Source organism: Oreochromis niloticus, unplaced genomic scaffold (assembly GCF_001858045.2).
Source record: "Oreochromis niloticus isolate F11D_XX unplaced genomic scaffold, O_niloticus_UMD_NMBU tig00000235_pilon, whole genome shotgun sequence".
Taxonomy (NCBI): domain Eukaryota; kingdom Metazoa; phylum Chordata; class Actinopteri; order Cichliformes; family Cichlidae; genus Oreochromis; species Oreochromis niloticus.
This window is the reverse complement of record NW_020327097.1, coordinates 388,606-414,855: the sequence shown is the minus strand read 5'-3', so window position 1 is coordinate 414,855 and position 26,250 is coordinate 388,606. Positions and strand designations below refer to the sequence as shown.

Here is a 26,250-nt window from a genome sequence, read left to right as displayed (position 1 = left end):
AGGTTTGCTGTGAAATCACACGGGTGAGTAATTGGTGGCACCCTTGGGCACTCCTCCCTGTAGGTTGCCTCCTCAAGTGGCCGGTCTCCACCATTTTATCTAGTTGCCTCTTTTAACATATTGTGCTTGTTTTAGTGTAGCATTGTGGTAGGGAGTATGTCGTTTTAATCATTGTTCGGTAATAAAGTGTTTTAATTATTTTACTCTCTTACCCCTGCTACCCTAGGTGCCTTTTTAATCTTTTAGTTATGTTTTAATAGTTCCTCTAAATAAACTTTTGAATTATAAACTTTCTTTGTCTCACCTCTGCCTTTAAATAACGAGTCTGTGGGCTTTGGTAGCCAGTGCAATCTTCTCATTGGCTAGAGAAATCTTTCCTGGGGTTGTAGCGCCCTCCCCCAGGTGGCGTTGTCACTACTTTAGTAACCGTCCCCGGTTATCTCATTTTCGCGACACCACAATCATATACAGTCTGACGTTATCTCGGTCTAAATGGAGAACAGAAACGATAAAGAGGCAGAATGATGTGTAGCTGGGAAGAGGAAAAGAAGATGAACCAGTAGAGCAAGTTAACATGAAATTGTTAAGAGATTTTCAAATGTTTCAAGTATTATTCCCACTGCCATTTGTACGTTATTGAAAGTTTATCTTTAATTTTAGTGTTAATAGTTGTTTACCCATTTATTCTTTCCATTTAATCGTATTTTATGGTTTTACTGTTTTGCTGAAGTGAAGCTTAAATGAAAGACAAAAGCATAGTGTTCTCAAATATGATTTACCCAGTATATTTCCTCTGTACCTGGTTCTCTACGAGCCGTTTCACTCCCAGGAAGGGGAGAGCAGGACGTTCTTATCTATACACTCCCAAATACAAAGAGGGGCCCATTCTTCAGAATCACACACACACACACACACACACACACACACACACACACACACACACACACACACACACACACACACACACACACACACACACACACACACACACACACTCACTCTGAGATCATAAACTACACACACACACATACTCTGAAACGCTATAAATAAAGAACTGCCACATACGCTGGTTGTGAGCCTGAGACAGCAGCGCTCACCCAGCGTGCGCACGTTGTTACCATCTAAACTGTCTTGAGTGTCTTTATTTCACCTGAAGAATGTCTTGTTTAAATATTTACTCCTTACATTTATTTGGTCCTTCGAGCCAACAGAGTGACCTCGTCGTTTCCTGGATTCGTGAACCCACGCTGCAAAGTCTGTCGCGACAGCCTGTTTCTAGTGAAACAGTAAAGACCAACTACGTGAATTCGCCGTTGGCCAGCGTTTTTAGCAAGAGGTCCACGATCCCAGGGAGGGAGGAGGATTCTCTCTGACCGGCATTTTCATCCGAAGCAGGTGAATATAAACACTCAACAACACATTGCGGCTAAAATCGGTTTTTAGATTGACACGGTTCTTAAAAGACTCGTCCTTTAAGGACTGGAGGTCAGGGATCTCACTCTTATGAGTGAAAGGGCTCGCCTGTAAGACGGAGTTTGACGGTCCTGTGTGGGGTCACTCCGCAGTTTAAAAGGTTGGAAGTCAGGGATCTCACTCTCACGAGTGAATGAAAATAAAGGGATCTCACTCTCACGAGTGAATGAAAATAAAGGGATCTCACTCTTACGAGTGAATGAAAATAAAGAACGTGTCAATTAAAATAGGATTATAGTACCGCGTATGAAGTTTATGTGTTGTTGAGGAGTGAGTGACCTTTTGAGTAAAAACAACAGGTTTCTGCACCACTCTTACTGTTTCCTGTGTTGACCGATGTACTGGTGAGAAGGGGTCAAAGGTTGCGCTTCAACGCATAAAATTAAGGCCGCCCTGGGTCTAGACCAGGGTAGAAGGCTGCCTTAATAACCTCCCCCGACTCTAATATCAGCGAAGGTCACACAGAGTGTATGTTGGCAGTATTAATACATAAAAGCAAAACAAGGTGTTTCCAAATACAATAAATCAAAATAAATTATAAGCAATTTACAATAAAATATTATTGATAACTCTAAGCCCAAAAAATGGGAAATAAACCCGCAAAGCCTGAATTGACTGCAGATGAACTATGGTTAGAAAAGAAATGCCCCGGTGCAGGACAAATAAGCGCAAACAGATGGAGAAATCCTAAAAAAACCTAAATGTCCCACGTGGGAGGGAAAATGCATTAACTAAATTATAAGAAACCCTCCAAGCAGAAATAAATACTGAAAAGGAAGCTAAAAAGAAATCAAAACATACACAAGAGTTGTAATATTTTAAAGCATGGAAAGAGGAATGAAGTGGAATAAACAAAAGGTTAAATTAAAATAGAGCCTATCTAATGTATTTAAATTGATAATAGAAGGATAACAACCTGTAAACTGGTATTAACAATGAAATATAGTTGGCAGGACGACCGTGCCTAGAATGGATAGAATGCATGAAACCAGATAACTCACACAAACACATATTAAATGAAATAGAGAGATGCATACGGCATATTAAGGCTGTGTCATTGTTCAGCCAAGGAAAATGTCTCCAGCTTGGGAAAGGGTGAGACTGTAGCTCACCCTCAGCCCTTGGTGGACACAAATAAAATATTGTAATATACTATTGCTGTTATATAAAAAGATAATAACATTAATAATGAAATAATATTAAATATGAAGAGGCACCTCAGTCAGTTGTGATGTGAGGTGGATAATTGTTAAAAGTAATCTGCATCAAGCTTGAGGTTTGCTCAAATTCAGTATAATGACATATGAGATGAAGAAAATATGTAAACTAATTAAGTGCATAGGGACACTTGACCCGCTTGTAAACCTGTCATCCTAGATGAGATTTTGTTAAGATGAAGAGCAAACCTATACTACCAAGCTAATGAGCAAGATACACACTTTTATTTTGTATTAATTTCTTTTGTTTTTCAGAGCAGAAGCTGCATGATATTAAAGCTCGAACATGCAGCTGTCTGTGAACCCAGTTTTCACCCTCACACCCCTGATCTGTTTTTAACAGCAGCTTTTTGCATCCTGTCTCATGTGTGTAAAGCGTTCATGCCATCAGCAACTTGTTTTTGTTTGTTTGTTTTGTTGGTTTGAAAAACAAATCTGTGATCATACTTGAGGATCACAGTGACACGAAATGATTAGGCACATGATTTACTGATGCCTAGTTTTAGAGCTGTGAGCTACGAGCTGTAAGCAATGCAAAGTTTTTCCCAACTTAGAAGTTTGACATATGCAACATGTATGAGATATATGAATTATTTTAAAACGAAATAGAAATTGTCCAAAATGCCTTAAGAAAATATGTAGTGCTGTATCTACAGAGAAAAAAGGAAGAAGAAGCATTCAGTAACTTGGAAATAGCCTTTCTACTTGCATGTAGATGGAAGTGCAGGTTGCATGAAAGCTGTTTTAACACAGGCATTTGGAGAAAAACAACGTCTGCTTGCATTTTACTTCTGCAAATTAGACTCTGTTGTGTGCAGGCCGGTGTAGCTGCAGCAGAGGCAGTAAAAGGTCAGCTGACATTGTTTTAGGACACACTTTAATCATCAAAGTGCCCCATGCTGTGACTTCTGAAACAGCTCTCTTCATGCAACTTCATGCTTGATGATGATAATTTCGGAGCCAGCTGAGAGCTGGGTTGAGAGCGATGCTTTGTTTTAAGTGACAAAGCAGAAAAGTTAAACTTAGTTTGTTTTTGTTTGTTTTTTTAATACGAGAGAATGGTAATGGATAAGAAGTGATATTTTGTTTAAGTGTTGAAGAAAGCTAAATACTGCAACATACGTCTAGTGCATGATCTGCGAGCAATGAATGGATCATCTTATTTATCTTTAAATAAACTCCGATTATGGAGACCTGAGTCACATACTTAGGGTACACCCTTAGGTGAAGGCAGAAAGCTACTAAACAAAGAAAAGAAGCTATATACAATGCGCGATAGCCACAAGACTAAGCATTCACATTCTTTCTGACTCTTAATGAGCCTGAGTTATGACCTTGGCTCCCTATTTTTCTGCCTCCACCAGAGATGGGAGTGAAGCTCCTGTGGAATGTGCTCTGTTCTCCTTACTGCATCTATAAAAATAGCATTCAGTAACTTGGATATAACCTTTCTACTTACATTTAGGTGGAAGTGCAGACTAGATGAGAACAGTTAAATTCAACAAAGAGTTCGATTACTCTGGAGAAACGGGAAATGTGTCTGTAACAGGAAAACGTGTAACAGGAACTACATGCCCATACAAAGGAGCTGACTGTGTCAAGACGCAGACAGACAGAGAGACACAGAGACAGCCAATATGTTTACTCTAACTGTTTTAATAGTTTTGCAATTTTCATTAGTTTTATTTTTCTTTAGTTTTGACTTAAGATTTTAAAACTAAACACATTTTTGCTACAAAATCAGTTAATTTTGTGACCACTCATTGCAGTTTTAGATAGTTTTACTTTTGTTTTTATTTTTATTTCTGTTAACGAAAGAATATTTTATTTTTTTTGACTTCTAGTTTTGTCTTTTCGTTGGTTTGACTTATCAATGATGAATTTGATCTGCAGTACGCCATTTTGAAAATATGGCATGACAGAGGGCGACAATTTTGCAGACCAAGCAGCAAAATCAGTAGCAGTACAAACAGTAGACGCACTTATGGTGACAACACCTCTATGCAAATTCCACTGGATATCTTGAGAAATGAACCACACATTTGTGCCATTACTAGAGCGAAAGAAATGGTTGAGGTGCGGAGCAATTCTACAGGATGATCTGATCATCTGTGATGGGAAACCGTTACAACCGAAGTCTTTATACAAAAACAGTAGCTCTTGTGACACATGAAGTTGTTCATGCGTCAACAGGAGGGAGTCTAATTAGTTAAAAACACTAGTTAAAGACACTTCTATACATTAAATTTCAAACAAGTCAATAAGAGAAACAACTCTAGCAGAGTGGATGACAAAGTTGCTGGAAAACAGAGAAATAGTTTTGAACAATCAACTGCCGAGTGATTCTCTTCCAGTTTCTTGCAGGTTGAAAAAGGGTTGAACCAATCCAAGAACCACAATCTCCCGAATAGAAAAGTGAGCAGTAAAGTCTAGACTGCAGACCGCTCTAACCTCTGGTGTTCACTCGGTGGGGAGAAGGGCTATCAGTGGCAACACTGAGACACTCGCTCCTCTTGCTGGGTGTCTACTCATTGGAGGCCAAGGGTGTGTCCACGGTCGAGAAGAGGAGAAACGCTCACAGAGGGAGACCTGATGGAGATGGAAATACTAAATGCAAACCAGGATGCCCCTGAGGGTGAGAAACCGCACAGACGACGTCGATGCTGGACAAGAGGATGCCAACTGACCACTGTCACAACGATGTGTTCCATGCTCGTGTTCAAAGTATTCTTATCACTGGCCCTGGTAGGCATGAACACGGCCTGCACCAGCAACCCATGTGACCCACACTGCCCGAGGATTTACCGGCAGGCTCCAAATGTGACGTGTCCTGAAAGGGGAACCATTTTTAAGCTGCAGCCTATGCCCAGAAGAACGCGCAGCGCAACGAGAAACAAAGAAGTGGAGAACAATGCTGCACCTTCATACCTAACAACACTGCAGCTGACGGCAGTCTGACCAGAGCCCTGGAAAGACTGAAGACCCTGAATGAAAGAACATTCTGGAGTGGACACTTCCATGTGGGACAGCTGGATGGACATGTTTGGAAAGTACCGCAGCCTAGTGTCATCAATCCTAGTGTCAATAGCTGTTTTTGCAGCCATATTGACCCTATGTGGCTGTTGTATTCCCTGCATAAGATCCATGATCAACAGACTGATAGCCACAGCTATTACACCGGACCCTGTCGGCCAAAAAGAAATTATGACACTGCTGGAGCACGCCGACACTGACTCAAACACCGACGACGAAGATGAAGAAACAACCTGTAACTGAAAGAAAAAAGACACTCCTGTTAATAATGAAGCAACAGTTAAAAATGCACTGTCCAGAGACTGTATGCTGATAAAAGTTAAAATGTGTAAAAACAAATTAACAACAGGAGGGATATGTTAAGAGATTTTCAAATGTTTCAAGTATTATTCCCACTGCCATTTGTACGTTATTGAAAGTTTATCTTTAATTTTAGTGTTAATAGTTGTTTACCCATTTATTCTTTCCATTTAATCGTATTTTATGGTTTTACTGTTTCGCTGAAGTGAAGCTTAAATGAAAGACAAAAGCATAGTGTTCTCAGATATGATTCACCCAGTATATTTCCTCTGCACCTGGTTCTCTACGAGCCGTTTCACTCCCAGGAAGGGGAGAGCAGGACGTTCTTATCTATACACTCCCAAATACAAAGAGGGGCCCATTCTTCAGAATCACACACACACACACACACACACACACACACACACACACACACACACACACACACACACACACACACACACACACACACACACACACACACCCAGAGAGATCATAAACTACACACACACACACACACACACACACACACACCCAGAGAGATCATAAACTACACACACACACACACACACACACCCAGAGAGATCATAAACTACACACACACACACACACACACACACACACACACACACACACACACACACACACAGAGAGATCATAAACTACACACACACACACACACACACACACACACAGAGAGATCATAAACTACACACACACACACACACACACACACAGAGAGATCATAAACTACACACACACACACACAGAGAGATCATAAACTACACACACACACACACAGAGAGATCATAAACTACACACACACACACACAGAGAGATCATAAACTACACACACACACACACAGAGAGATCATAAACTACACACACACACACACAGAGAGATCATAAACTACACACACACACACACAGAGAGATCATAAACTTCACACACACACACACAGAGAGATCATAAACTTCACACACACACACACACACACACACAGAGAGATCATAAACTTCACACACACACACACTCTGAAACGCTATAAATAAAGAACTGCCACATACGCTGGTGGTGAGCCTGAGACAGCAGCGCTCACCCAACGTGTGCACGTTGTTACCATCTAAACTGTCTTGAGTGTCTTTATTTCACCTGAAGAATGTCTTGTTTAAATATTTACTCCTTACAGAAATCATGACATGTTTCCATTTTGGGCGGGGGGGTTAAATTGCCCCCTAACTCATTTCCTGCATCTGTACTTGCATCCTGCCAACAAGTCCACTTTTTTTCACCACACAACACTGACGTTCGATTTCTTGTAAGCCCAACAATTTTGTCCCAGGGCAGTTTCATGGCGGTTACACTTTGACATACGTTTCTTTTCAGGCTCACATTTGCCAAAATCTGCGTTTTGTCTGGACACAAGACGTCGCACACCTTCATCATGCAGCTTTTCAGAAACTCTCCCTCGGTAACCGATATATATTTTGAAATATATATCGTGATAAATATTTTGGGCCATATTGCCCTGCTCTACTAGATATGAGCATACTTTACATAACTGTGTATGAATGATGATCAAGACACAAACTTTGAAGATGCAGAGCATGATGTCGCATCATCAGACTGTAAACAAACATCCACCAGGCTTCTTTGCTGGCAGAGGTGATGATTCTCCCATCAGGGATCAGTAGAGTGTATTAACCTGTGGTATAAGCAGCAGTCAGTGAAATATTACTGTTTCACATAAGAAATTTAGCACATGAAAGCCAGGGTGGGAGGGATCTCTGCAAACTGACTCACCTCTGCAAGTGTGAGGCTCAACAAAGATCTGACTCTGCAGTCACAGACAAACAAAAAACTCCAGCTGGGAGATAGAAAACGCTGTCTGGGTCTTGCTGGATGTTGCTGGTCAGAGTCCCAAACTATTTTTATCACTTTGGTGTATCTCAACATCAGTTATGCAGACATACGTGTTCTTAAAAGCAATTCTTTGTTTTGCGGGCGGAGTGGAAGCCGTTTTGCTTCACAGTGCACCTTAACAAAGAGGGGATGCTTCTTATTTACATCTAGTCAAAAGTGTTGGTAATAGTGTTTTAATCACACTAATTTTATAATTCTGACAATATCTCAGCTTGCAGCGATGCAGGCATTTTATTTTAAAAACGGCACAAGTGGGAATTTCTTCTGAATGGGTAATGTCAGCTTGTTCACAAGCGTTTCATTTAATCAAACCACTAGTTTTAATTGAACTAGTTTTTACGCATCTACTGGGGTTTCTTTCCCGGGTTGATGAGATTATTTTATTCGGGATTTCGGAATGTTGAACTAAGAGTGAGACAGGGGCTACTACTATCTTGTTATTGTTCTCATTTTTCAGAGGGAGACATGCAAGCATGGGACCTCTCAGACTCGCCAGACTCTGAATTGCCAGAGTATTACTGTGACACCCACTGTGATGATGTGATGCTGAGGCTCAAGACATTCCGATTCATCCCCGCCATACGCCTGTTTGTACGCTCATACACAGTCGATGGGACTGGAACACAATTCAGCAGGATTGCAGAACACACCATGACTGAACTGAGATCATCACAACATATAGTGTGATGGAAATTCAGTTTCCAGTAGCACAGCACCGACAGAAGTTGCATGTTACAGATGCGCTAAGGGAAATGAGAGTAAGGATATAAGCACACAGCCCCACTCCACTGACGACCTGCTGTTGGCCAACACCCTCAACGACTCTTACTGCTGGTTTGATCAGACATCAAGCAGCCTTGACACCTCCACCTTCCCCAACAATAGAGACACTTTGGTCCATCATCCCCCCACCTCCCACTCCCACCAGCACAGAGCCATCACCACCATCAAAGACTTCACCCACAGGAGCCCCCTCCTCACTCCACAGCTATGAGGATTTCACACCACCTTCTCCCACTACAACCCTTCATATTCATGATGTGAGGACGCAGTTTGACCCTTTAGACCTACTAAAGAACCCAGTCCGCCTGAGCTTATCTTTATATTTTTACATGTTGTAGTGCCATTTCTGGGAGTATTTTAAGTTGCTATACATCAATACAACCATTATATCCCAAATTTTAATCATATGTATGCATTAAGTCATCAGCAACTACATAAATTGCAATAGTGGTATTTTTACACAAATTTCTAGTTAAAGTAATTTCAGAGGTTCATCCCTGAAAATTATAAATGTAAAAAAGTTGCATAAAACAGTTTCCAAATTAATTTTGAGTGTCTTCATAGTTTTATTTTTGAGATACACCAATTTGTATATACTGCAGCCACCAACTTTGAAATTCTCATTTACATGACTTATTTAAACATTCTCCTCTTGAATGCAAAATTCTTAAAAACATCTTTTATCCTTTAAGAGTAAATAAATCTGAAAGCTGTTCCATCCTAAAAGAGTACAACAATGTGTAGTTTATGATGTTCTAAAGGTTTCAGCATCTTTTTGAATTTGTCACATGTGTGGAAAGGTATGAGTGAGCCTTTGTATCATACTGTGAGTGATGCTCGTCAGCACACAAACCCAGAGTTTCTCTACAGGAACACAGAGAGAGTTATTCCCTGTACTGTAAGGACACATTCAGCATTGTGCAGTAAATCCAGATCATCCCAGTTAAATGATTACATGGATGTGAGTGTGGTCGTCAGAGCAGCACTGATCAGTGTCGGGTTATAATGACCAAGGTGTACACAAACACTAAGTTTGAGTGTGTGCAGTGAGACTTCAGTCAAAGCATTTAACTGAGGTGTGAAAAATAAGCTGAACTCTACAGCTTGTTGTGGTCCCCTGTGGCTTGACAGCCTTCCAGCTGTTCTCCAGCATTTTCATTTACAGTCATAAAATATCTCCACATGTTGCTCCTCTTTCTCTCTCTCTGCAGTCCAAATGCGTCTTCTGAGCGCATCTGAGTCACGTGACGGCACAGGAACAAATCCCAGCAGGGCAGGAAGAAGGGGGCGGAGCAAAGTGCGTCTGCCGCATAAGAAGAGGTGTTCACACAGACAGAGCTGCTTTTTCATCCACAGCGAGTAAATAGTGAACCTCCAGGAGAGAAACAAACTAAAGTATCGATCATATACCACTACCAACGTTTGGATCGATATCTGCATCGATCTGCACACCCTTGTCTCCTGGATCGTAGCTGAGATCAGCGTGAACCACGTGGGTCTCTGCTCCCTGACCTGTTTCCTGTTTGGAAAGAGTTCCAGCTTCATCACGGAGTTTCTCTCGGTTTGTGGGCTCATCTAAAGGTAAGCACCGAGCTAACTTCAACACTAGATTTACTAACCCTGTGCAAATTTGCAGAAATCACTTGAAACCAACACCTACTAGAATTACTGACTTTTTTATTTTCTGGTGCAAGTCCCGAGGTGTTAATCACCCCTGCTGAGATTTATACAGGTCATATGGGTCTCTTCCGGCGCCCCCCGTGTGCGGCAGCCTGTTACAGCAGCTCTGCTCATTCTGAGTTTCTTTCTTTCTTATCTTTTCTTCTCATAATTTTTCTATAACTAACGTATTAGTAATTAGACTCTGCAACCATGCACTACCGTTTTGTGCTAGTTCTGGTCGTTTTTCTTAGTTTTTTTCTACTTTTTTCACCCGTGTCTGGGGACCCAGAGCAGGGATCCTTTGTTTACAGTAAGGATCAGCTGTTAGCGCTGCGTCCCGCTGCAGTACTGCCGGCGGACAGACCCGACATTCCCAGCGAGCTGAGGAGGAAAAGACGGGGGTGTCGTGCTGGGAAGGAGCGCCGTCGCCCGAGAAGGAGACGTTATCGACCATCTCTTCCTTCTGTAATTATTGGAAATGTCAGATCTTTGCCCAATAAAATGGATGAGCTAACGTCGCTAACCTGGTCACAGAGGGAGTACCGGCAATGTAGCATCATGATGCTAACGGAGTCGTGGCTAACACCGCTAACTCCGGACACGAGTGTGACACTACCGGGATTCCAGCTGCTGCGAGCGGACAGGACGAGAGAGAGCGGTAAGAGGAAAGGAGGGGGACTGGCAGTGTTTGTGAATGACAGATGGTGTAACCCTGGGCACATCACTGTGAAAGAACAACTCTGCAGCAGAGACATTGAGCTGTTAGCTGTTAGCATGCGTCCATACTACCTGCCCCGGGAATTCTCGCATGTTATCGCGATAACAGCGTACGTCCCCCCTCGGCCAACGCGGATGCAGCCTGTGACACTCTCCACTCAGTGGTCAGCAGACTGCAAACACAATCTCCGAGAGCCCTCCTCATAATATCAGGGGACTTCAATCATGCCTCACTGGACTCCACACTGCCCACCTTCACCCAGTATGTGACCTGCCCAACCAGACACAATAAAACACTGGACTTACTGTATGCCAATGCTGAAGAGGCATACAGTTCAGCACCTCTCCCTCCCCTGGGCAGATCTGATCACAACCTGGTGCACCTTGTCCCTGTGTATGAGCCCTTAGTGCGCAGGGAGCCACCAGTCACCCGCACAGTGCAGAGATGGTCGCAGGAGAGCGAGGAGGCTCTTAAGGATTGTTTTGAGTCGACTGTGTGGGAGGTGATCTGTGACGACCACGGAGAGGACATCGACAGCCTTACTACATGCATTACGGACTATATTAATTTCTGTGTGGATAACACCGTACCTACCAGGACTGTACGGTGTTTCTCCAATAACAAACCTTGGATTACCCCAGAAATTAAAGCCGTCCTCAAGCAGAAGAGGAGGGCCTTCAAATCCAAAGACAAAGAGGAGTTGAAAAGGGTGCAGAGAGAGCTGAGGGGACTGATAAGGAATGGGAAGGACAGCTACAGGCAGAAGATGGAGAACCAGCTTCAGCAAAATAACGTCGGTGAAGTCTGGAGAGGCCTCAGAACCATCTCAGGCCACAAACATCAGAACTCTCTGCCTGGGAGGGATGTAAGGTGGGCAAATGAACTGAATCATTTCTTCAACAGATTTGATTCAGCCATGAGGCAGTCTCCAACATCGGCTGCAGACTCACCCTCCCCCACTGCTGCTGTTCCACCTCTGACACCTCAGACACTTCACACCTCCTCTATTCACCCTGCTCACTCCTCCCCACCCCCAACAACAGCATCCAATACACAACCAACACAAGGCTCCAGCCTGTCTCTCTCATCCACCCAGGTTAGGAGGGAACTGAGGAGGATTAATGGCAAGAAGGCAGCGGGTCCAGATGGCATCAGCTCGAGGGTCGTCAGGTCCTGCGCGGACCAACTGTGTGGTGTGATGGAGCACCTCTTCAACCTGAGCCTGAGGCTGGGAAGAGTCCCACAGCTCTGGAAAACCTCCTGTGTTGTTCCAGTGCCAAAGACTTCACGCCCCAAGGACCTCAACAGCTACAGGCCGGTGGCTCTGACATCCCACCTGATGAAGACCCTGGAGCGGCTGGTCCTGGCTCAGCTTCGGCGCCTTGTGAGCTCATCACTGGACCCACTTCAGTTTGCCTACCAGCCTGGCATTGGAGCGGATGATGCCGTCATTCACCTCATGCACCGTTCCCTCGCTCACCTGGAGACCGCTGGGAGCACTGTGAGAATCATGTTCTTTGATTTCTCCAGTGCCTTTAACACCATTCTTCCGTCGGTTCTGAAGGACAAGCTGGAGAACTCAGGAGTGGACCATCACCTCACTACCTGGATTTTGGACTACCTCACCGACCGACCGCAGTATGTGAGGACTCAGGGCTGTGTGTCGGACAGGGTCGTCTGCAGTACGGGGGCCCCACAGGGAACGGTTCTGGCTCCGTTCCTCTTCACCATCTACACTGCAGACTTCTCCCACAACTCCACCCAGTGCTTCCTGCAGAAGTTCTCTGATGACTCTGCAATAGTCGGCCTCATCATTGATGGGGATGACAAGGAGTACAGAGGACTGACTCAGGACTTTGTGGACTGGTGCCAGCTGAACTACCTCCAGATCAATGCCAGTAAAACCAAGGAGCTGGTGGTAGACTTCCGCAGGCACAAACATCCTCCACTGCAACCACTGAACATCCAAGGTATGGACATTGAGACTGTGGACAGCTACAGGTACCTTGGTGTTCATCTGAACAACAAACTGGACTGGACTCATAACTCAGACGCCCTCTACAGGAAAGGGCAGAGCAGGCTGTACCTGCTGCGGAGACTCAGGTCGTTTGGAGTGGAGGGCCCACTCCTGAAGACCTTCTATGACTCTGTGGTGGCCTCAGCCATCTTTTATGGTGTGGTCTGCTGGGGAGGCAGCATCACTGCTGGGGACAGGAAGAGACTGAACAGGCTGATCCGCAGGGCCAGCTCTGTTCTAGGATGCCCTCTGGACCCAGTGGAGGTGGTGAGTGACAGGAGAATTGTGGCTAAGCTGTCATCCCTGTTGGACAACATCTCCCACCCCATGCATGAGACTGTGACAGCACTGAGCAGCTCCTTCAGTGGGAGACTGCGGCACCCACGGTGTGGGACGGAGAGATTTCGCAGGTCTTTCCTCCCCACTGCTGTCAGACTCTACAATAAAGCATTTAACTGATCAATCACACACATCCACAAATGTGCAATAACACAATGTGCAATAATCTTTCTGGCAACCGTTGTATTTTTCACTCTGTTGTATATAACATTTGTATTCTATTTTTATCCTATTGTATATTTTACTCTATTTATTCTACTGTATATATTATTCTATTTTTATTCTATTCTGTACAGTTGTGTACTGTATTTATTCTTTTTTATTTTATTCTAATTGTCCTTCATAACTTTTGCACTGTCCACTTCCTGCTGTGACAAAACAAATTTCCCACGTGTGGGACTAATAAAGGTTATCTTATCTTATCTTATCTTATCTTATGCTCGATTCACATCCTGCTTTTGTTGTGCAAACCACCCATTGTCTTTGAGGCCTGGCACATTTGCTTTTGCACACACATACAAACGCTGCAAATCTGTGTTTGTTTGACAGTGTAAGACAAAAGCAGCAAAAATAAAAACTGTACCAAGAGTACAGTCTTAATGGCTCACTAACAATCTGGAGACAGTGGCGTGTCTAGAAAATTTTTGTTGGGGGGGCCAGGTAGGGGCACTGATTTGGAGAAGGGTGGCAGATGTAACTGGCAGATAATGTTAAAAAAAAGTTCTACCAACAGTTAACCATCATTCAATAACCCTGTAAACCTAATAACTGAATTTGCTTTTGACTCTTATTAGAATGAGGTTTTAACCACTACGGTGCAAAGTTTTTAGATACTGCGTTCATGAAGTACAAGAGATACAATCAGTGCTTCGTCAGTGTTTATCCAGCATTCAAGGACAGCAATATTTGCATAGTATTTTTTACTGACATATGGGGCACATATGTTTTGGCCAAAACATTTTTGAATATTAAAATACAAACATTTTTTAACATACAATTGGCAAATTAGCCAATGCAAAACTTTATCTGCCTATTAAAAAAACAAGATAATCTTCTTACAAACTGATGTTTGATTTTGAAACAGGGAAAAAGTGGGGAAACAAATGAACAGACTAACGTTTGAATGAAACTTGAAAGCAAGTAAATACTTTCTATGCTGCCTTTTGGTAAACTTTGGTAATATTGATGTATAAAGAACAACAATGGCTGATGATGAAATACAGTCAGCTGGCATGGTGACACTGCCAGTATTAGCCTGCAGGGCTGGACTGGGAGAAAACAAATTGGGCATTTTGACTACAGACCAGCCCACCAGGTATTAAAGCCATAAAGCCTTTGAATGAAAAGAAACGCTGTAGTGACAGTGATGTACACTGTCTTGTTGGTATATGTATGATTTCTATCAATTTTACGTCAGATAAAAACTGTTTGCAAGATTCAGATAATTATTTAATAAAAGCTAGATATTTTAAATGAGAATAAGTAAGAAAAGTATTTCTTTGTGCCCCCCTTTCCCTGTTAATGCCCTACCTGGCCCCCTGGCATAACTTTGCTAGATCCGCCCCTGCACAGTTACCAGCTGTCAGCTACATAGAAAAGGATCCTGGTGTTATTTGTTTCTCAGAAACAGTTCGTAACTTCCCTTCAACTCATCCATGTCACCTAAAAGGTAAACCTGTTTCTCCATCACCAGTTCAGCTCTGATGATTCAGTAAGGACATCTCCTGGTTTCATCTTCATGTTTCCCTCTCACCACATATCCAAACCGATATCATGACCAGCAGCTTTTACAGCTGTGGCTCCAGCAAACATCAGCTGATACTAGAAATTAATATTAAATAAATTCTAACAACAGCTGATCAAGCTTAAACGTGCTGCTGTTGTTTAGCGCGACATCCGCTGGTTTCCTCTTTCTGGCGCAAAGTGGGCGATAAACAAACACGAGAGAAAAGCTGATCAGCTGATCATTGATCAGTTTCATGATTGAAGTAGCAACAGGAAAGGGAGGAGAGAGAATGAGAGAAGAAGAGGCAGCTGTGCAGCAAAGACACAGAATAACTCCAGCTTTGTGTCTTTTTCATTCTAACTTAAGTTCGGGACAAACTGCGTCTCTTCTCAGCTCAATACAAAACCTGTAATATTTTCTCTGAATGAGGGACCATTCCATTTTTTAAGGAGCCGTTGGCAACTCTACAAACTAACCTTATGAATAAAATAAAGTTCAACATCAGTTACATCATAGCACCCACCCAGCTGTATAGAAACTCCGTCATGCTAGCTAGTACGCAGTACGAGTTATTGTAACTGACTGTAAAAAGTCAGCACAACGAAAATAAACTCCACCTAAACTTGGTTTATATCTGACCCAGATAGACCGCAGGTCATAACTTCTTACCTGAAGTTCAGTTCACCTGACGCTCGGACCGGCGGCCGCCTCGGTTCTCTCCTCCTCCTGCCTACCCTTCCCTCATCCACCTACTAGCCGCCGAGGAAGCTCCGCCATGCTCGATGGCCAGTCCAGCTATGTTAAACTGTTACTCTTTTGCCGAAAAACTGTTTTCTGTGATGCTGTCTTTCATGCATGCTCTCCTACCTTTCTTTTCTCTATGCTCATAGCGCAGAAGCCGATGCTGCATTCACTTACACGCGGATATCTGAGCTTCACTGTGAAAACATAATCGTAAATTTGATATTTCATTGGATTTTATTGTTTTGGCTTCGGGGTGGCACGCTGGACACGCCACAGTCTGGAGACATGAATATTGACACGTGTAGGGCTGGGCTATATCATACCATTCACGGTAATACGGGTGTAATTTTTTAGGCAACAATAGGAAAATGAAATATTGCGATAGAATATGGGTAAAACACGTATGCGCAGTGCATATGTTTACATAAGCACATGGCGGCGAGAAGAGAAAGTGGGTCGTTAGTAGGTCATGCTAGCGGGCCGTCATTATTACCGTGTTTTTGGAAAAGCAGGCGTACAGGCACAGCCAAATGTCTCTAATCTTTGCCCTAGAAACAAGTCTAATATTTATCTGTGTCCGTAGGCGAGTTTGCATTGACACTCAAAAGACTGAATGCCAACTCTCATGACCACATTTGCAATGTGTGTATAAAAATAAGTATAAATACTTATTTAATAAAAGCTCACAAAATACCACTATTAAAAGGCGGGTTAGAATAATGTATTTCCCACAAATCACTGCCTCTGTTTGTATTTCTGTCACTACAGGACCAACGTGGATCGAGAAGTCAGCGCTCTCAGGAGGCCGACAATTTTGTTGAAGAAGAACAAGTGGAAGAAAAAAATACAACCGTCACGAGTTTGGGAAAGATTTCACTGTGAAAGCTTCCCTAAAAATGCATCAGGTCATCCACACTGGAGAGAGACCATTCAGCTGTGGAGACTGTGGAGAGTCTTTTACCAGGTCTGGAAGCTTAAAAACACACCAACTAATCCACACTGGAGAGAGACCGTTCAGCTGTGACGAGTGTGGAAAGTCTTTTACCAGGTCTGGAAGCTTAAAAACACACCAACTTCTTCACACTGGAGAGAGACCGTTCAGCTGTGGCGAGTGTGGAGAGTCTTTTACCACGTCTGGAAGCTTAAAAACACACCAACTCATCCACACTGGAGAGAGACTGTTCAGCTGTGGAGAGTGTGGAAAGTCTTTTACCCAGTCTGGACACTTAAAAACACACCAACTGATCCACAGTGGAGAGAGACCGTTCAGCTGTGGAGACTGTGGAAAGTCTTTCACCAGGTCTGAAAGCTTAAAAAGACACCAACTCACCCACAGTGGAGAGAGACCTTTGAGCTGTGACGAGTGTGGAAAGTCTTTTACCAGGTCTGGACACTTAAAAAGACACCAACTCATCCACAGTGGAGAGAGACCATTCAGCTGTGGAGACTGTGGAGAGTCTTTTACCCACTCTGGACACTTAAAAACACACCAACTAATCCACACTGGAGAGAGACCGTTCAGTTGTGACGAGTGTGGAAAGTCTTTTACGCAGTCTGGAAACTTAAAAACACACAAACTCATCTACACTGGAGAGAGACCGTTCAGCTGTGACGAGTGTGGAAAGTCTTTTACGCACATTTCACACTTAAAATCACATCAACTCATCCACAGTGGAGTTAAAGCGTACACCTGTGATCAGTGTGGCAGAGCTTTTACTCACAGTACCAGCTTACAGAGTCATCTAGTTACCCACTCTGGAATTAAGGCGTACAGCTGTGACATTTGTGGAAAAACTTTCAGCCGGATAGGGAGCCGAAATACACACCTACGCATTCACACCAGACATGATGTGTACAGCTGTGATCAGTGTGGTAAACAGTTTACTACAAACACAGAGTTACGACGTCACATGTTTACCCACACTGAGGAACGACCTTATAAATGTGACCTGTGTGAGAAGACTTTTAAATCTCCACATTACCTGAAAGCACACCAACAGATCCACACCAGAAAGACTCTACAAGTGCAGTTACTGTGAGGTATGTATTTATATTTTTATCTTGTCAGCCCGACTGTTTGAAACAACTCTACTCATCAAAGTGTGTTAGCATGTTAGCAATTCTACTGCATGGAAAGGCAGCTCTGACTGATTATTCAGACTCTAATCACAGGTTTTTAGGGATAGTGTTTGAGAATTGTGTTATTGTTATTGTAGCATTAAACTAGTATTACTTTAATGTTTTTACTCTTATCGTTTTTATAGCACATTAAATTGAGCTGAGTGTGATAATGTAAACAGTAAAATGTAATTGGACTTTGGCAGAGACGCTCTTTATTTCAGGTGACGTTCAGGATAAAAATGTTGAAGGACTGACTTACACTGTCTTTGTGTTTTTGTTTAGAAGCAGAGCGACACAGATGGATCAAGTTCTCAACCCTGTCATCGCTGTGGGAAAGACTTTTGTTGTGACCTTTGTGGAAAAACTTTAGGTCATTGAAGGACTCTGAAAATACATCAACGTAGACACACTGGAGACAAAATGAACTACTGTAAAGAATGCGGGAGAGGCTTCACCACTTCAAAGGACTTCAAACAATATGAACTCCTTCACAGTGGCGTTAAAAAGCATGTCTGCGATCAGTGTGGGTCATCCTTCATCAGTGCACGTCAGCTTGAAAAGCGTAAACGAGTCCACACATGAGAGAAACCATACAAGTGCAGACACTGTGACAAAACCTTTTCACAATCATGTGATCGTACTAAGCATGAACGCAGACACATGAAAGAGAACTTCATCTGTGAAAGAGTTTGAGTAATCTCAGTTCATACTCCACTCAGAAACGATTCCATGTTACAAATAAACTGTTACGTCTTGATTCCTGCTTTTACTTTAATCTTGTAAACAGTACATTTGGATAACGACTGAAACCGGCCCAATGAATGAACAATGGGCTGTGAGGTCAATTTCTTCATCATTAATATGCAAATTCTTATGAGCATTGATCAACAACCACTGGTCAATGGCCATGAGTACCATTCACAGAGTAAATATTTGCATAATGATTATGAAGTTTACTGTTACCAATGTTCAAAAACATTTACCAAATTATCTTCTCTGTGCAAACATCAGCGTGATGCAGGACTGAAATCATTGCCATCTCTGGATCACAGTGAATCTGCAGAGACAGAAAGATCCTCTTCTGGTTTCAGGATCAGACTTAAACCCTTGAGATCAGGCTCCACAGAGTTCAGGTGGAGTCTTCTGTAAAGATCTGATGAGCTATGAATGAAAATGTGCCTCTTATTGCGTTTTAAGCTTTCTAAACTGTTCTACTGTAGTGTTCGTGTTGAGTGGTTCGCTTTGTTCCAGCAGTTTGATTAAGAAATCTGTTTCCTGTTATATTTTTATCGAATGCATTGATCCATGTGTTCTGCAGTTTTTTTTTCAGCTTGTTTGTGTAATGAAATCCTGCAACAATTAAACCAAAATTTTATATGTTAAATAAAGAAATGGTTTACTGACAAAGAGTTTGAGCCGTGATGTCATTTCCTGTATATCAGAGCAACACCTGAAGTGACCAGTGTTTAAAGTCAGAGTCAAATGTTGTGTCAGCATGACCTTGTAAAAACTGCTTGGCGATGCTTCACTATGTTATCTGCTAACTGTTAGGGTGTAGAAGGACGAAACTCCCAGGGTGACCAGTGGCAGGAGCTTCCTGATGCAGAGAGTTGAGTGTGGGGGATATAAAAGAGAAGCTGAGGCATCCCAAGGTTAAAGCTGGCATAACTGCACTTTAATGTTTGATGTGTGTTTTGGCTCTCCTGCGCGCAGTAATTAATAGCTTGAACACAGCAGAGCTTGATATAAAGACCTGGGTGACAACTAACTTTATGCTGCTGATTATACTTGGCCCTAAAATACCTAGAAATATGGTATCTAACCAGATACTTGCTCTGGATGGCATTACCTTGGCCTCCAGTAACACCTTGGAGTAATATTTGACCAGGACATTAAACAAATATTTAGGGCTGTGTGATGAACCAAGTTGAAAAAGCAGAAGGAGTCACAAGAATTATTAGAAAAACAAAGTTTTCATTCATTTAACCCAAATATTATATTTACAAAAGTAATTAATGTTAAGCTCATAAAAAATGTCAAAGAAACAAAACTGAACTCAGGCAAAGAACTGCAAACTTAACAAACCAAATGACTGCACAAAGAAATATAACTGACCTAAACATGAAATGGCACAGAAGGGTAAATATATTGTCTGATCAGACCACTATGACACACGAGGAGTTTTTCCTTTCCAGTCACCTTTCTCACTCACTATGTGTTAATAGACCTCTCTGCATTGAATCGTATCTGTTATTAATCTCTGTCTCTCTTCCACAGCATGTCTTTCATCCTGTTTTCCTTCTCTCACCCCAACCGGTCGCAGCAGATGGCCCTGCCCCTCCCTGAGCCTGGTTCTCCCGGAGGTTTCTTCCTGTTAAAAGGGAGTTTTTCCTTCGAACTGTCGCCAAAGTGCTTGCTCATAGGGGGTCATATGATTGTTGGGCTTTTCTCTGTATCTACTGTACAATATAAAGCACCTTGAGGCTACTTTTCTTGTGATTTGGCGCTATATAGATACAATAGGGCTTTGGAGTTGACGTCACGCCGCAATGCATTGTGCTAGTGCGGTGCCATGTTCGGGGTCTACGAATCAAAACAGACACTGTGTTAGAACGACGATTACAAGATGCTTAAAAGCAGCTCAAAAGAGAATGGACTGTATAGAAACCGATTGCGTCCAGAAGCGAAGCAGCGGTACTTGCAGAAAATAGCGTGCATTGGAAATGTGGACCCGTATAAAATACGGCTGTGGATAGGGCTGCTCGATTATGCCAAAAATGATAATCACGATTATTTTCACTGAAATTGAGATCTCGATTATTTGACGATATTTATTTAACAATAACAATGTATTGAATAATGGCTTTAGAGATTGTCAAAAAATAATATAAAATAGTGTGCAAATACTGATAACAGTGCAAATGTTTGCAATATAAAAAATAAATGAAAAATGTAAACATCTATGTTTAGTGAACTTTGCAGTGTTGCTCTGTGGTGCAGCTACGACACTCTAGCAAAGTTTACACACTATGTCTACTTGATCCACGTCTGACTCCGCGAACCAATAATGTTTCCACACCACTGAAGTTTTTTTTTACCTCTCTTTTCAACCAACAGCAGTCACTCTCCTCTCCAAATAACTTCTGCTTAGCTTTCCGAGCTTCCCTCGGTCCCCAACCCCCGGGCCTCGAACCAGTACCGGTTCGTGAGTCATTTGGTACCGGACCGCGAGAGTTGAGGCTCAGGTGTGAAATGGATACTTTTCAGGGTTTTTGTCGGTTTTCAGCGTTATTTTGTTATCGTTTTTATCGTTTACTCTGTTTCCCTTGGTCTTTTCACGTGTGTTATGAATAAATCTTCTTTTTTTCGGTACCGGTACTAGTTTTATTTTGTTGTATTTATCCGCAACACCTTAAAGGCCGGTCCATGAAAATATTGTCGGGCATAAACCGGTCAGTGGCGCAAAAAAGGTTGGGGACCGCTGCTCTTAATTGTTGTGACACGTGTTCGAAATGCAGAGAGGTGCGCTCGATTTGCCACACGGAGCAGCGCGACAGTAAAGCACGAGGGCGGGGCTAATAATCGGCTCAGTCATTTTTAATGATCGTTGAAAGCCCAGATCGTAACGGTGATTAAAATTCAATTAATTGAGCAGCCCTAGCCGTGGAGTAGAAACCCTGTAGACCAACCGCTATTGACGTAGCCTGACATATTTTCAAATCTTGTCTGTGGAATCAGCGCGTACAAGTCGTCATTCAAACAAAGGTAAGTCAGCTCGAGTACTGCGTGTGAAATGCGTTTGATTTCCCTGCAAACATTCAGATTAGTGCAGCATAAATTCATTCATGAGGGGAAATTACAGTGAGAACATGTGGAGGCTGTTAGGTGGATAACATAGTGAGTTCAGTGCATTGATGAGACATTGTCCTGAAGGATTTAGTTATTCTTTATGGTTAAAGAAATTGCACTGATTTATTCATATTTATTATAAATAATTCTAATTATACATCTTGCTTCCATATTTGTATCTTGTGTCACTAAAAATACATTTGACCAAGATACAGTCAGAGGTTGGCCATAAGATATACTTCTCCTCATCTGCCCCAAAAAAGGCTCTTGATCACTGCTATAATGCCATAATGTTTTATATAGGGGTCTAGATTTATGCCTGAAGTGCACTGCCATGTAAATAATTTGCATTTACTGAATATGTACTGACTGAGTACCACTGTTCAAAAATTGAATAAAGAAACAAACTAATTTTTGCTTCTTTTTTTTTTTTATTAAAACCACTATATAGAACATCACATCAGTTACAATGTAGAATCCATGTCATTTATAGTTTATAAATGACAAAATGTTTACATAAAATCATGACAGTGCTTACATGATATCACACACTACTAACATTATTTACTGTATCTTTTGAAAGAATAAATTTCCACTATTTATACAGCAAAAGACTTAAGAATATTTAACAGGAGCAAGTTTCATTTTCCCTGGTTTTACTACCACACTGTTCACCAAACGCAGCAAACCTTCACCATCTTATCCAGAAGGGTCACCTCTTCACCCTCACATGGAAGAAGTAATCTGATTGGCATGGTGGTATGTTTGAAGCAGGTCCCTTGTGTAGCGCTGGAACCCAGTCGTGATGTGTTTCATCCATTTCATAGGCTGGTTTGCTGCAATAATGCCAAATAATTAGCAACTCTATAAATAGAAGGTGGTTTTGCAAAATCACTCAGGATGTTTGTTCTAATTTGCTATAAGCTCAGAGCGCATCGAAAATAAAACTAATAGGCTATAAAGAGTGATATGAACATATTTAGAACTTACCGGAATGAAACTGTCTGGAGCACCAAGAGATATTAGGAGATGGAAGAGAGCTGGATATCAGCTCGTCTCACAGCGGCTATCCAGGCTAGACGTAACATCCGATACCTGAGCTCCTTGATGTTGCTTCCAGGTTGGGAAAGCATAAAAAGACAACCCAAGCTTATTCCCGTGCCGACTGTAAGATCGAACATTGCAGCCGACCACACAGCAAGTACGAACCATGGCTGTGCTTTCGCTCCTTCGTCCCTTGTGCTTAGACCCCCAACATGGCGGATCAGGCCAAAATCCTTTCCACGCCAACCCCCGTGACATCATGCTCCAAAGCCCTATTGAATTGAATTGAATTGGTTCTTTAGTAATTCTAAAGGGTTAAACGGCTTCCTCACATCTGCTTGACCAAAGTGTCTCTATTGTTGGGGAATTCTCTATTGAGTTGTGAAAGCTGCTTGATGTCTCATCAAACCGGCAGTAAAAGTCGTTGAGGGCGTTGGCCAACAGTGGAGTGGGGCTGTGTGCTTCCTGAAGTGAAAATCTGGCATTTAAAGATGAATGGGAAAGACTCGCTCACAGCTGACTAATGAACATTTGCATGCATGCTTAAGAACTGCATTGACCCCATTTCACCCAAGGTTTAATATTCTGCCAGCAAATATCAGAGGTGTAGTCATCTGTGTCCATATTTTCTCTAGCATACGGGGGATTCCCATCATAATAAATCTTTTGGTAAGAGGTGATAAAGAACCTAATCAAAATTTTCCATCCAAATTCCCTCCATCTTTGTGAGGTAGTGCATTTCCATTGTTCTTTCCATATTTGAGTCCATTCATCCTGTGTTATGCACACTCCTCCCTCCTTCTCCCATAATATCTTATTTGTAAAAAATGTATACAAACAGGAAATGTGTTTTTTGTTGACGTCACCACTAGGGATGCACCGATATCGATACCGGTATCTGGTATCGGCCTCGATACCACATTTTCTAAAGTACTCGTACTCGTTAAAAGTTCCCCGATACCGGGGACCGTCTGAGACCTGTCTATGTTTGAGCGGCATGTAAGGGGTTAATCACAGGCGCCGAGTGCCCGCCCCCAGGCCCCGGCTGCAGCTCGGAGCTGGGAGAAGGCGAAACAAGTGAGCCGTGTGGAACTATTTCAAAGTGAACAAAGACGCGAAAAGAAAGGCGGACTGCATATAGTGCTCAGCTCAGCAAACAGTTATCCTTTGTCCTCCCTGGTGAACATGATGTGAGGAATCTTAGTACTCTAAAGCAGGGGTCGGCAACCCTAGGCACGCGTGACGGTAACGGTATAAACAATGAAAGGTGGTGGATTGGCCAGATGCTGGCCGGTGTGTAAAAATAACTCAGTTGTTTGGTGGTGGCATCGCGGAGCTTCCACAGATTCAGTAAAATTAACAAGTGGTGGAGGCGGCCGCCGGTCCGAGCGTCAGGTGAACTGAACTTCAGGTAAGAAGTTATGACCTGCAGTCTATCTGGGTCAGATATAAACCAAGTTTAGGTGGAGTTTATTTTCGTTGTGCTGACTTTTTACAGTCAGTAACAATAACTCGTACTGCGTACTAGCTAGCATGACAGAGTTTCTATACAGCTGGGTGGGTGCTATGATGGTTCTGATGTTGAACTTTATTTTATTCATAAGGTTAGTTAGTAGAGTTGCCAACCGTCCTGTAAAAAGACTGAATCCTCCCGCATTCAGAGAAATTATTACGCGTTTCGTGTTGAGCTGAGAGGGAACGCAGTTTGTCCCGGACTTCAGCTACAATGAAAAAGACAAAAAGCTGGAGTTATTCTTTGTCTTTGCTGCACAGCTGCCTCTTCTTGTCTCATTCTCTCCCCCTCCCTCTCCTGTTGCTACGTTAATCATGAAACTGATCAATGATCAGCTGATCGGCTTTTCTCTCTTGTTTGTTTATCGCCCACTTTGCGCCAGAAAGAGGAAACTGCCGGATGTCGCACTAAACAACAGCAGCACGTTTGATCAGCTGCTGTTAGAATTATTTAATATTAATTTCTAGTATCAGCTGATGTTTGCTGGAGCCACAGCTGTAAAGCTGCTGGTCATGATGTCGGTTTGGTTATCTGGTGAGAGGGAAACATGAAGATGAAACCAGGAGATGTCCTTACTGAATCATCAGAGCTGAACAGGTGATGGAGAAACAGGTTTACCTTTTAGGTCACATGGATGAGTTGAAGGAATAACACCAGGATCCTTTTCTATGTAGCTGACAGCTGGTAACTGTGCAGGGGCAGGTCTAGCAAAGTTTTGCCAGGGGGGCAGTTAGGGCATTAACGGGGAAAGTGGGGCACAAAGAAATACTTTCTTATGTCTTGCTGTTATTAAATAATTACCTGAAGCTTACAACCAAAGTTTTTATCTGATGTAAAATGAATAGAAATCATACATATACCAACAAGACTGTACATCACTGTCACAACAGCATTTGTTTTCATTCAAAGGCTTTATGGCTTTAATACCTGGTGGGCCGGTCTCTAGTCAAAATGCCCGGGCTGTTTTTTTGTCCCAGTCCAGCCCTGGGCACGACACGCAGTGAATTAATCTGAGAAGGTGCATCAAAAAATAAATGGCCGCGCCAGTGGCGCACATCGCAAATCAGCTCGCATAGACACATTAGTTGTGCCTCTTCTTAATGACGGTATCTTAACTAACAACCCCAAGTACCAGATTCAACTTGTAATTGGCTAAAAATAACTTAGCCTACTGGTAAGAGGGACGTTGTTAGCTTTCCACATTCCGACACTTCAAAAGCTTCAGGAGCTGTCCGCTCAGCACAGCATCAGCACCACGGAGATACACGGATACATCAGTAGACTCGAGACACAAAGCGTTTTTGGGACTTTCAGGTGGACCAATGTTTTATTTTCTGATCAAACCACAAATCTTTAATGAGCAGCTGGATTTGTCTCGCATTAACTGGCTGAGTTAATGCCAGTTAATGCGACATCGAAGCAGCTGGAATCCACAGCTGTGCGTGTTCATGGAGCTTGCATTTTCACCTGCTGGACATCACTACCTGACAAGTTTAACTGTCTTCAGAACATTGCAGAGGCCTTATTGACAGTATTTGGCTCTACATATCTGTGTGAGCAGATTTTCTCTCACATGAGTGTCCTCAGGTAGCCGTCTGAATGCTGGACACTCAGAGACCTGTGTCTCTGAGTGGGAGACCAGAGATCACATTAACATGTGTGTCTCTGTATTAACAGACATGCAATATTGGCTTAGTTTATTTTTCTTATCATTCTTGTGAGGAGACCATAAATAGCATTTGTATTTTTTGTATGTTGTACAGTCCATTTGCTGTTATGGATAAAAAGTGTCTTTTTTTGTTTCAAAA

At 42.5% G+C, this 26,250-nt stretch overlaps 1 protein-coding gene and 1 long non-coding RNA gene across 2 annotated transcripts in view; one reads left to right on the top strand and one right to left on the bottom strand.

Annotated features, from left to right (window-relative positions):
• Positions 1 to 26,250, bottom strand: part of LOC109195581 (uncharacterized) — a 375,002-nt gene that overhangs the window by 331,098 nt on the left and 17,654 nt on the right. The gene's annotated exons all lie outside the window — the stretch shown is intronic.
• LOC100697125 (uncharacterized) lies at positions 17,664 to 18,966 on the top strand. The gene is made up of 2 exons (XR_003217193.1): positions 17,664 to 17,955; positions 18,319 to 18,966. It is a non-coding gene; the product is annotated as an uncharacterized LOC100697125 (long non-coding RNA).